Source organism: Pleurodeles waltl, chromosome 5, assembly GCF_031143425.1.
Source record: "Pleurodeles waltl isolate 20211129_DDA chromosome 5, aPleWal1.hap1.20221129, whole genome shotgun sequence".
Taxonomy (NCBI): Eukaryota; Metazoa; Chordata; class Amphibia; order Caudata; family Salamandridae; genus Pleurodeles; species Pleurodeles waltl.
This window is the reverse complement of record NC_090444.1, coordinates 1,145,023,730-1,145,037,366: the sequence shown is the minus strand read 5'-3', so window position 1 is coordinate 1,145,037,366 and position 13,637 is coordinate 1,145,023,730.

Genomic DNA, 13,637 nt, shown 5'->3' with positions numbered 1-13,637 from the left:
TGGCATCTACTACAATGATTTCATCCACCATGACTGAATCCTTCACTATTCTGTTCCATTATTTACCTATTTTTTGTTCTATTCACAAATTTAGAGTAAATACCACTGATCACAAAGTTTGTGTCTGCTTGCTTCTGTTCCAAATTGTGCTATGTTGAGATGTTAGACCATATGAAGACACAATATACTAGTGCAAGGAGGGATGTGTTACAGGTAGAGTGTTCTACTAAGGATTAAACCCAACACACACAAACACATTGGTACAAGTGCCTGGTCACACTAAACATTGTATTCCACTGTACAGCACACATAGGCTGTTGAAATGCCTGTACTGTCATAGCCAAGAACGGGTGACTCAAATTGTGTCAAGGTATACAGACCAAGCTACTCCTCCCCAGTCCATGGAAGGAAGGGCCTTGCCAGACATTGTCCTGTAGAATAGGCAAACAAAAAAGTGGATGGTGACATCAGCTTGAGCCTTATCACATATCACACCAAAGCATTACAACATCATATACCCTAAGGTACAGATAGAGGGTAGTACAACAGTCCCTGATCACAAACACATCATTATCCAATGACCATGCATCTGTTGGTATGACACAAACATATGTCAGTGTCCTGCCACAGGCACTGTGACCTGCAAAGATGCAGCAGATCTACAGCTACATACCGGTCATACAAGAAGAGTGAGTGGCCTATGTGAAGGGTGAATGCCTTGCTTGCACATAATAACAACAGATTTCATGGCCACATGATCACACACATGATGCAATCGGCCCACCACAGCACACCAAACAAATACAATCTGCACTTCATACCTTCCACCCAAACACTGTCCAAGCTGCCTGGCACAGGTCTCATACACCCCAAATCTGTGACCTACATTTCCTGTAACAATTCATCTCAACTTCCAAAATCGGTACAGCATCAGATACCTGCCAATGTCACAATTCTGAAATACCCTCATGAGAATGTCATTGTGAAGGTACCTGGACAAAGACAAAGCAAGGAGTATGGGATTTAAAAAAAAACTGTTACCCAATCCATACGGCAAGCATCTGGAAAGGAACTTAAATTGCAATGAGACTGACACAAATGATGTAGCTACATCAAGGTGGGGATATGTCATAGACTAACCTTTCATGCACCCTTGGGCTGAACATTGCTGAGTAATAGCTCCCCACTTCTTGCAAAAACGCTCTGCTACACACATTCACAAACTACAGTTCTTCATACAGTCGGGCATTACATTATATGACTGACATATTACACTCAAGAAAAGTAGCTGCTGATGAGATCTTCCCACAAGTCACCTCACTCCTCTTCACCAATGTCATCCTCACTCTGCATTTCATGAGTCTCACCCAGTGGCACTGCAGGCTTCCCCTCCTTTGGGATTTTTGGATATTCCTCCTCAGGGCGCGGTTGGGGAGCATGCAGAATGCCACAGTGATATTGCACACTTTTTCGGGTGAGTAGAGGAGGGCTCTATCAGTCCGGTCCAACCAGCAAAAACTTGCCTTCAGGAGCCAAAAACCCGCTCCATTACCCACTTTGTTTGTACATGGGACTTACTGAAGTGGAGTTACCTCTGGCGTAGTTGGATTCCTCACTGGCTTCAACAATCATGGAGGGTTTGGATATGCAGTCTCCTATTTAGGAATGGGACATATGTGCAACAATTAGTCCCTCTTATCAGAATTGTGCCCCCAGACATTACAAGCACACAAACAGGACAGATGTGACTTACCAACCAGCCAGGCCTTCTCTCTGTACAGTTGTGACATCAGCTGGGGGTTCGTCCTGATCCCCATAATGAAGGAATTATGGACAGAACCCGGATACCGGGCACAGACCTGTGAAATGTATAGGTCCGCCAAACCTACAACTTGGACATTGAAGCAATGGAAGTTCTTTTGGTTGTGGTATACTTGTACTTGTTCATTGGTATGCAGTGGGAGCAAGCCGACATGTGTGCCATTAATAACCCCCACCACATGTGGAAGGTGTGCAAAACCATAAAAGTCAGTCAGCCTTTACATGGGCTAAATCCTCACATTGGGGAAACTGGATGTAGTTGTCAATGTGTTTTAACATTATTGAGAGGACATCCTTCCACAACAGACTGAACATACTTTGGGACTGGCAGCAGCTAGGGCCACTGTATTTTGGAAGGACCATGTGGGTAGGAAGTGTAATACTGGTATCACTTGTAAAATGGGTGATATGCTGGTTAATAACTAGTAGCTGGCATCAGATCTGGCTCCAACTGACGACATAAGTCCACTATTGTTTGCCGAATCACACAATATAGGAATATGATGTGGTGTTCTTCCATGCTCTGTAGGTCTGGCAGTGGATGGTAGACAGTCAATTGATGCATCCTCCCTCTCCCTGGGTACCTATATATGACACAATCTGAGTTCTGACATTATTAATTGTGTCCCCAGCTACACACATGATGTGTGTCAATGCTAACATGTGACAAGACATTGTACAAGGGATCAACGTGGCAATCAGTACACATCACAGCAGCCAATGACACAAGGGTCACATGTGACCTTCATGGTTTGCTACACATGTTTATACATCATGTATCTGGACCTAACTCAAAGATGTGAAGCACAAATGCCCCCCGAAATATGACATATGAAATATGGGTATCAAGAAAGCAAAAAGGACCTTTGATGGGGATGGACTGTGCCCTACTGTAAAATGCTATCTGTGCCCTGCAACATTCTACAAAGGTGTTTGAGTAGTAGGGCCTACCTGACAAGACAGGATTAGCATGTTTGTGAGGTCAAAACAACAGTTTCGGAGATGTGACACAGTTTGTTAAGCCTAATACAGTGTTTCAGGTCTCTAAAATAGAAGATGCCTGACCTACTCAACTGGACATCAGGAACCACCAGTGGAAGTCATCATGGTGGTAGGCGGGTGCAACAGCGGCGGACACAGCTATATTCTAATGTTGTTGCCAGTGGCGGTTGTAGGTCAATGGCTGTGTCTGATGGCAGTGACAACCACGTACATGGGGGACCTGACCACTATGTTCTTCAGATTCCCTCGCTTGACTTCTGACACTGCTGCCAGCAAGACCTCCACTACCTGAGCTGCTAGGTAATGCCTCTGGGAGCAATCATGCCACATCCAGCAGGTGTTAGGGCCCCTGCCTTCTCTCTAGAGGAGCTGGAGAGGCTGGTGACTGAGGTCCTACCCCTGTATGAACAGCTCTATGGTACACTAGAGGAGCAGGTAAGCTACTCATGTGCATATTTTTCTCTGTACTTCACAATCCTTTCCCTCCTCACAGGCTAGATTGTGCCCATGTGTGTGCCAGATCGATGACTCATGTGCTTGTAGGTGCAGTCTGGGTGGCATCCATGGGAAGTACAATATGTATGTATTGGTGGCCAGTGCCATATGTTGAGTTTATTCACATTGTGGTGTGTGGGGTGTGTGTTTTTTTGTGTTCCTAGATCCACCTTGTGTTGGAGGCACATAACTATGTGAGCTGACTTTACAGCCATCCACTGACATCTCTTTCCTCATGAGTGTTTTATATGTGAGACAACATGTATGTGCATGACAGCATGAGCTGAGTATGCATGTTGTATGAAACAGTTGAGAGTAATTTGAGCAATGTGTATGGTGCCACACAGATTTCTTTACACATTTGCCTTTGCTAAACTGTTGTTTGGAGGCAGATCATGAGTCACTCTGCCCTTCAGGTTGCCACACACAACACATGCCAAATTGCTGTTGGCTACATGATGTACTGTCATGCATGGAAGTGATGGGAGTGGAGTTTTATGTAGGTTCTGTCTGCTCAGCCTGCAGAGACCAGGGCCTGACAAATATATCTCCCATATGGGTCTTAGTCTAAGCTGGGATGGAGTCACTGTGGCTATGCAACTCTGGCACTGTGCCCACTCCCTTTACACCAGCATATCCTGTTGTGGGAAATATGAGGCTCTGGGGTAAAATCCTGCCCAGAATGCCTCATTCCTTTAATTAGATTAGGAATATGTACAGAGGCAAGTCATTAAGCTAGTCCATATACGCATTTGGCTTCATTGTCAAAGTGTGTCTTTGACTCATGACAGGTCCCTTACTCCTACAGCTCTGTTGTCACCTTCCGACAGGTCATATTTGTCCCGTACAGGCTTACTGCATACATGACAGTCCCACAGTGCAGACAATGTGTTGATTTCTGGGAAGCCATGATATGTGACTCAGTAGTCTGCTCAAATAGCAGAAACTGGACAACCCATGCCTTTGTTTGTTGTTTGTCATCTCTGTGGGATGGGCACATATGTCCAAAGGAGTGTTCTGTGGTACACCTACATATCTCAGAACCCCACCCCTTTAAGTTGTATGAGTATGCATTTGTTAGTCCTCACATGGACAGGGATGGCACTCTCTGTACCCACCATTCCAGTCCCTTCATTATTACCCATGTGTGAGGTTTGAGTTTGTACTCTGGCAGTAGCCTGTAGGGACTGTACGCAGAGAGTCATCCTCACAGAATGTGAATGTCTTGTTCCATTCATGCCTCAGGAGCTTACCCTTCAGAAGCCTCAGAGGCGTGATGTGTCTCATAGTGGCTCACATCTTAGTCATGTTGCTAGAGCATGGGATACATGGTGTCAATATGCTTGCTTAGTCATTGTATGGCCTGAGCAGGATGGTGGGTTGGTCTGAAGATTGGGAAATGTATGTCGGTAGTCATGGCCCTGTACATCTTGGCTTATATGTGTCACACTTGGGGAATATTGACAAATAGGAAAGTTCTAGCTTGCTGTTTCTGACATGTATGTGACTCAACCATTTGTGGTGAAACTTGTGATCATAATCTCTTGATTTGTCTTTTGCATCCATGCAGGTCAAAGCACATCACAAGAAGGGGATATGGTGAGCCATCCTCAACAAGGTGCGGACCCCAGGGGTCCACAGCCTGCGGAACTCCCACTGCAGAAAAAGGTTGGAGGAACTTAGATGCTGGGTCCGGAAGATCACGGAGGCCCAGCTGGGGCTGTCTCCCAACATGGGTGGGGTGCCAGTCGGACCAGGGTCCCTCTAATGGCCCGCTTCCTGATAGTGGCCTATCCAGAGCTTGATGGGTGTTTGAGGGCAACACAGCAGCCACAATTGAGTGAGTACAGGGCATTTTCCAGCCTATCCCATTGCCAAGTGATTGAGGTAGGTTCTGACAGCTCCCCCTGACAATTAGGGATGAGCCATGTGTCACATAGTAGATGAAAGATTGTATGTGTTGACATGTCATGTGTTGTATAGCTATGTGCCTTGCCAATTAGACCAGGGACCTAGGACAGAACTGGGTGAAATCTACAAACCACTTGCTCTGCAGGGACCACATATGGCTATGTACATTGATCAATCATGTACTGTTTGTTGTTGTAGTGGGTGTAACTACTATGCAACAGGACACTGCTCCTCAGTGTTCCAGGCCAAAGATAAGTAGGTGATGGATCACTGTCCGCTGCCATGTGTCTGGGTAATTGTGTATGTTGGCATCTGCCACCCAGAAGCTAGTTTTCTTCAGCATATTATGGGTGCTGGTGCCGTACTGCAGTCTGTTATATGAAGGTGTCTGACATACATGTGACAGGGCTTACACTGTTCTTTGGATGCAGTTATAGGTCACTTATTTCCCTTGGTAAGTGGGAATGTCCATTGACATGATTTACATGCCATTACTGTTGCCAACATTCCTTGTGCCTACATGTCAGCATGTGTCCCTTTTTCTTTAGAAAACTTTTGTAATCTGCAATTATGCATGTTCTACATTTGTTGATGGGATTCCCTCACATATATGTGCATGCCAAACTGTTTTGTTGAAAAGTACAGTTACAATGTGGGTACAGTTAAAGTTGTACCACAGACAGGAGGGTGTCACCATTATTTATTGGCTGACACATACCCTCACCTGTCATTTGGCATGTACAATTGCAGTAGCAAAGATGGACATGACAGGGAGGCCTAGAGTTTAGAGCCACTATGTGGAAATCTATACCCTTGATGTGGCATCAAGTGGAAAAGTGCACTGCACATGTGTAATGGTTAAGATTTGTAACCTGACTATTGGCATGCATCCTGGAGTTTGGGTACACCCATTAATCCAGAGACAGACATCTAGGTTTGCGTGAGCAAAATTGGGAAAGTGATGTAGCTTCCCATTGGGCAACTTATTGAGGGCCTTCTACAAGTCCTTGCAAATTTCTGTGTCTCTCCAACATACAATGGCCTAATGACTTCTACTGAAGCACTCAGAATATGTCATTGTAATGGGTGCCAGTCATTAGTGGTTATAATCCTGGGACTTGCTGATTCATTGTGCTGTGTATTTTGGGGACATTTCTCCCTGACATCTTGCACATGATGTCCACAGTGTTCATTTCCATGCCACATGTGTGGTCTATCTGAGCAACAGTAATGCTACCTCCTTGACTCTGTTCGGACAATTTTCACTTGGTGAAGTGTACATTATCGATGTGTTTCCAGTGTGGCATGGGTATTTCCATGTCGCCTTCTCCAGGATATTGTACTGTTGTTGTGATCAACATGGTATGATTTGGTCCTCATTGTTGGGTTATTATGTATGTGACAAAGAGATGTGTGCACAACCTTGTGTGGGATCTATGGAAATGCATTTTGTATAGGCCTACTATTACATGTCAACAGGTGACTGTGATCTGCTCCATGGAGCAAAGCTTTGAGGGTGATGGTGACTCCTGATGGTTGAATGACCATTGTGATTGCACAATTTCAGTCATTCAATTGTAGTTGTGTGAGATCCTGAATTGCCTGTGGGCAGCTGTTGCCAGTTCAAACGGCATTCATGTATATGGTATGGCACATGTATAGTCCAGTTGGGTGGAATTTGTTGGTGAGGCCAACTTGACATCATGGTAATGTTTGCTATTCAGAACTGTTGTTCATGTGTGATCATGATCTCTTTGTATTTGCAACATCAGCACCGGCAAGCAAAGTAGACAGGGCAGAGCTGAGTGGGGGAAGAATCTGGCCACAGGACCTCGTTCAAGACACCACTGATACAGACGGACCCAGTGCCGGTAGGGCGAGGGGAGTGCCATCGGGGAGACTGCAACGTCATCCTAATCATCATTGGTTTCCTCCTCCAGTGGACACTGCCTAGATTCTTGTCTGCCACCCCCGTTCTATTACCACCCTCCCTTTTGCTCCCCACCCAGTTGGCTGTGCCAGCTCCCCCAAGAGGATGGGCTTCTCCTATGCCGCAGGCACCTCTGCCCCAGCCCCGGTTACGCCTGCTGCCCTGAGTGAGGAGGCTATTGACCACCTGAGAAGTATATCTGGGGGTCAGTCAGCCATTGTGAATGCCATCCAGGGTTTGGTCACCCAAGTGCAACAAACCAATGCATTCCCGGAAGGCATTCATGGTGCAATGGCTGGCCTACTGAAATCTTTTCAGGCTCTGGCCTCCACACTGATGGCAGCCTGTCACCACCCCCCTCCCTTCCATCCCCTCTCCACCTCCCTCTTCCCAATCCAAATCCCCCCTTCCCTCATCTACCAAAAGCACTCAGACTAATTTGCATGCATCCACATCAACATACAAGGTGAACACACACAAACACAAGCACAACAAAACAGATTGGGATGCAAGCAAACAACACCCACCCACAGACAAAACAACAGTCACAACTTCCTGAGACACCCCTACGACCCCCAGCATCACACACACAATATCAGGCATACCAACAGGCACAATACCAACAGTCACTGACACACTCACAAGACCCATCATACCCACAAACTCCACCCCAACAGACCCCAGACATCCACCACAATTACCACACCCACAGACACCACAAATACAGACACAAAGCCATCTACCACATACAGCCAGCCCGGAGTCACTACCACAACAGTCCATCCCCCTACACCTCCACCTCCCAGTCCCCCAAGACGCACAAATGCACTCACTCACCCACCCAATAGACACCCACCACACACAAGCATACCTCCCAGGAACACGCACCCATGACATACAAACCAACACAGCAGACAATCACTCCCTTGACCTCCAAATCCTGATCCCCTTCTTATGACCATCCCTGTGTCCCTATGAATTTTTTATGCTTGACCTTGACCTTTGCCCTATTTCCTTCACCCCCGTCTCAAACCCAAGAGGTGCCCAGCCAGCGTTCAGAGCAGGCATTAACAATGGCAAAAGAAATGGCGTGAACGCCCCCTTTGCATACATTATGCCTTACAAAGGGTTGCATGCATTGCGCCACTTTGTAACTATAGCGCTCAGATTTTGGCCATCTACCGAAACATTAACGTTAAAAACATTACGCTAATGTGTGGGTAGGTGGCACTAGAGGCTCTTAAATATGCCCTTTATTGTTTATTAAACCCAAGCTATAGCACTATTTTGGGTACACATTTGTCCTGCAAATGCTTTTCAATCCTACTGTTGTTCCTGAGTGACTTGTGTTGTATGGCTATAATTGTGTGTGTTTGAGCTTGCTTGCCACTCCATTTGCTGTTGTTTGCAGTGTCTGACTTTATGGGCAGTGGTGTCTCCCACGAGAAAGGTATATGTTGGGTGTATGGATATGTGGGTGTAAACACAATTGTGGTGTGATGGCACTGTTCACTCTTTGTTATTGTAAGTATTTAATCTTGTGTTGTCCAATGTGAGCATGTATGTTGCTAAATGTGTCCCCTGATTTGGTTTATGTATTCATCTCATGTGTGCCAGCCTGAGTTTTGTTTGTGCAGACATGAAGTGTGTTCAGTCTTGCTAGCTTTGTTTGCATTTGATTGAGCTTTTATCCATTTAGTTGTGTGTACCTTGCAGCTAGTTTCTGTAGAGGTTTGTCCCATGCAGTTGGAGTTGCATGTGCTTTGTTGACTCACACTTCCACATTATGCAGATGGGCCTGACATTTGGGTCTAGTACTGTTTGTGCTTGAGACACATGTAGGGCCATTTCCTTTGCACACGTTGTTTTAGGGGTCTGTCTAAAGTGAAAGGTGTCCAGTGCAGCTTCCTTCCATGAATGCTCCTGATTGCCCACTCCTTATTGTGCAGGTATTGTTGGCATGGTGCTCTTTGTCTATTTATCTCTCTGTCTATTGTATATGCCACTTTCCTCCATTGTGTTGTGATGTGTTGGTGTGCGTGTCCATTGCAGGGCTGTTTTCTGGGAGTGTTTTTGTACGATCTGCTGTTAAGGTTGATGACACAGGTAGGTGTGTGTACTTATGGTTGATTGCGCCCACAGTGGCATTGTTTTTGTGCTCCTTCGATGATCCAAAACAGCGGCAGGATGTGTGTGATGGGTTCCATGGAGGCTCCGTTCTTATGAGACTGCTGCAGGTGAGTGTCTCCCTTTATCATCCCCATTTCCGCCTTCTGAGGCATGGTGGTTGGACCACCGCAGTCGCATTGTCGATGTGCAACCTCATACTGTGTCCGGCAGCAAGACCGAACTGTTTGTGCCGCCTCATGACCATGACAGTCTATGCTGCCTGATGGTGCCGGCAGGACCCAGGAGGTCTTTGCTCCATAGGCCCACATGACTCATAAAACGGTGGTCTGACCACCATCGCAGAGGCGGTCAGACTGCCGCGGACCACCAAACTCGTAATGAAGCCCATAGTTTTTGTTGAATCACAGAAATAAGTTAAAAAACTAGTGTATAAGGGTGTTGTTTGTTTGCTTGGGCATTCACCAGGAATTATTTATACTTTTATTAGATTTTTACATGTTATTGTGGTGGGTGGCCTGGAGTTTTAGTGTAGGCCTAGTTTTTATTTATTTTGCATTTCACTGATTTTTCACCTTTTTTAAGGGAAAATTGTTTCACAGCTCAGTACCTTTTCTACATGTTTGTAACATTTGCAATATTATTTTACTATGTGGCCTAGACTTCCAAAAGGCCATCTAGCCAGTAGGAGCCAGCATTAGTAGCCACCAGTGTATGAAAATGAAATAAATATTCCAGTGGCATATGTTTTTCAAACTTCATTTTGGGCAGGGATGCCATTGGATTGATTAGAAATGTTGCGTATTGTTTGCATTTAATTTTTTGTTTTGCAAAAAGTGTATATGTTCTGGGGTAATATTTGATGGCATAGGAGAATGTGTGTTGTGAAATGTTTATAGCTCAGTTAATTTTAATGTTTTACATTACTAAATTAATGTTGGTCACTTTTCTTCAGTGTTACCACCACCATTCCTCCTTATGGCCAGTGCGTGAGTGTGTGTTTGTCATTGTCCACCATTTTTCTTTATTTGCCATGCAGTGTGGGCTGGGGCCATTTTCTGTCCATAGGCTTGTATACGTTCTTAGTTCTCCATGCCTCCTTGTTCACAGTAGTTGTTTGACCATGTGACTGGGAGCCATTTGGTCCATCCAGCCAGTGTCCCTTTACCATGGGCTTGCATGTGTTCTTTGTTTACAAATTTCCCTTCCTCCTTGTTGCTGTGTTTGACCATGTGGCCATCTGGCAGCCATTTTGTGCATGCATCCAGTGTTCCTTTGCCATAGGCTTCCATGTGTCTTTGTTTGCCACGCCTCCTTGCTCCTTGTTGTTTGACCATGTGGCTGGCTGGCAACCATTTTGTGCATGTAGGCAGCGTGCCTTTGCCATAGATTTGCATGTGTTCTATATTTACCATGCCTCCTTGCTCCTTGTTGTTGTTGTTTGACCGTGTAGCTGGCTGGCAGCCATTTTGTGCATGCAGCCAGTGTGTCTTTGTCATAGGCTTGAATGTGTCCTTGTTTGCCATGCCTCCTTGGTCCTTGTTGTTGTTGTTTGGCCATGTGGGTGGCGTCCATATCGTCCATCCAGCCAGTGTCCCTTTACCATAGGCTTGCAGGTGTCCTTTGTTTGCTATGCCTCTTTGCTACTTGTTGTTGTTGTTTGACCACGTGTCTGGGTGGCAGCCATTTTGTGCATGCAGCCGGTGTGTATTTGCCATATGTTCACATACATTGTTAATTACTGATAATTTGTTTGTTAAGTTTCAATTTTTTTACATTTAAAAGTTTGATTTTAATTTTCTATTTTAATGTTTTATTTTAATTCTCTAATTACATTTTTTATTTTATTTTTATTTCATTTTTAATGTAATTTTTGCATTTAAATTTTTATATTGTAGTTTTTAATCTTTTTATAATCTATTTTTTAATTTTTAATTTTAACATTTAATTTTGATTTTACTTTTATTTGTATTTGATTTTTTATATTTTAGTTTTTTACATTTTTAAGATACTTTTTAACCTTTATTTGAATTTTTATTTAAGTGTTTTGCCTCTAGTCATCCATCCACATCCATCCATTCCTCCATTTATCCAACCATCCATCAAATATGCACAGCTGCACTGCAATATTCAGTTTCTTTAGGTATAATTTTATTTCCTCCAGGACATCCTGGCTTTTTGTTAAGGATTATTCCATTTCCCCCGGACCACCATGCCGCCGTAGGTTTGTTTGAAGGATTACTCCATTTACCCATGCACCTCTTCCTGACTACACCAGGTATCTCCTTTAAAACAGATGGAGATAAAGCAAAGAGCTAGATCTGCATGTTGTACTGTCTTGTTTGAAATGCAAGTTTTTATGGTGTGGTTTGACTTTACAATGGTTAATTAAATTGGTATTTATTAGATAAGTTACCAACCGCATTAAGGTTGCATTTGTCTGTATTATTTCATCCTTCAACAATACTACATTTCCGTAACTACGTATTTTTCTTGCTTGATTGTTTTTAGGTGTACAAGAGAGGAGACCCCACATCACCTGCAGTACTGCCAAAGAGAAGACCTTACGGTCACTTTGGTCCTCCAAACTCTTTTGCTTCTGCATCTTAGTGCCACTGCCAACCTAGAGCTGAAGATGGCCCTAAAGAAAGTTGCTCCCTAGAAAGTGGCCAGTGAGAAGAAGAAGCTTTCCGCCAGTGGCGTGCCAACCGCAAAACTTTTCGGGAGACGTGTGCCTGCCAGGCCTGCCTCCTGGGAGGAACCTGGAAGCAGCACTCATGCATCAACAGCACCATCCCAACCTAGGTCCAAGACCATGTCTGTCAGTCAGGCAGCCACTGCAATCATGGTGACGCCGATGAGCAGTGATGCAGAATTGGATTTGTCCCTTTTGCAAAGTAGTACCCAATCATTTCAGGAAACAGAGCAAAGAGGACAGCAGCCTCAGCCAGCTATAGTAGATCTTTCCAAAGTTGAAGCAGAACAGGAGGTTGAGCTTTCTGTAAAGCAAGAACCTCCTCTTTCAGAACCCAGAGCTCCCAGATCTCCAGCGAGAAAAAGGAAGGGCACTACCCCACCATCTTCTCCAAACACCACTTCTGATGATGATGATAGGGACATGGAGTGGACCCTGGCAGAGTACAGGGGATGCCAGGAGAGGCAAGGGAAAGCAAAGTTCCAGAACGCCTTAGAATCATGAAAGGGGATGATAAGGATGAAGTCAAGCCATTCATTGTGGAAGCTGGCACAGAGGAGTCCGACATTATCCAACCTGCTCCGAGGCATGTTGCACAGGCAACACCACCAGCTCCAATAGTTGTAAGGCCCCAGCAGAGACCTGCACCAACCCATACCTCAGTAGAAGTATTTACTGCAGAAAGATAATCTACACACCTACCTACCTCCAGTTCTTCATCAGGCATTGGCAGTGACCCAATAAGAGAGTACTTCTCCCCAGTTTGGGACTTTTTTACGATTAGCCAAAAGGAGGAGAACATTGTGATATGCTCCATTTGCTATGCAAATGTTCTTTGAGGTAAGTCTGGTTCTCATTATGGTACTGAAGGTCAGACGACCCATATGAAAAAACATCAGGCACCTTAAAAAATGGCTGAACCTGGTTGCTGTGGTGAAGGGGACATCAGCTTCAACTAGTCAAATCACAGTGGATTGTGGGGAAGAAAAGGGTCACACCTTCACACAAAGCAGCCCTGTCACCAGCAGTGTGCCAGAATCACCTGTCTCAGTGTCGGTGACCTCAGAATGGCACAAGAAGACTCAGAGTCAGATGGAGTTACCACGGCATATAGTAACTGCCCCACAATCCACATTAAGTCTGCCACCACTTACTACTTCTCGAAATTCTCCTTTGTCGGTAGCCCCAGAAAAGAAGAAAATTAAGGCTACTATTACAAGAATGTTCAAGCAGGAGGGGATATAAAACTGCAACCACCCAATGACACGTTTGCACAATGGGAAGAGGGCAAAAATTTTAGCAGTGGACCTCCTTCCTTTTTCTTTTGTGGAAGGAGTGGTATTCTTAGATTGTGTGGCAGCCATCTGCCCAAAATGGAAGGATCCAAGTCATACTTATTTTGCCAAAGTTGCTGTTCCAGTGCTGCATCATGATGTGCTTCAATTGGTTGGACAAGCTTTGCGGCCAAGTGTTGTTCACACTATCCACCTAATGACAGACATGTGGACCAGATGTCAGGCGACTGATTACATATGCATCACTGCACACTGGATCTCTTTTGTGGGGTTGAGGCAAAAGCTATCTACAGGTCTTGGCCCGGAAGAATTTTTTTATTTAACAGTGTTCGGCATCATACAAAAGTAGCCATGTTCGCTG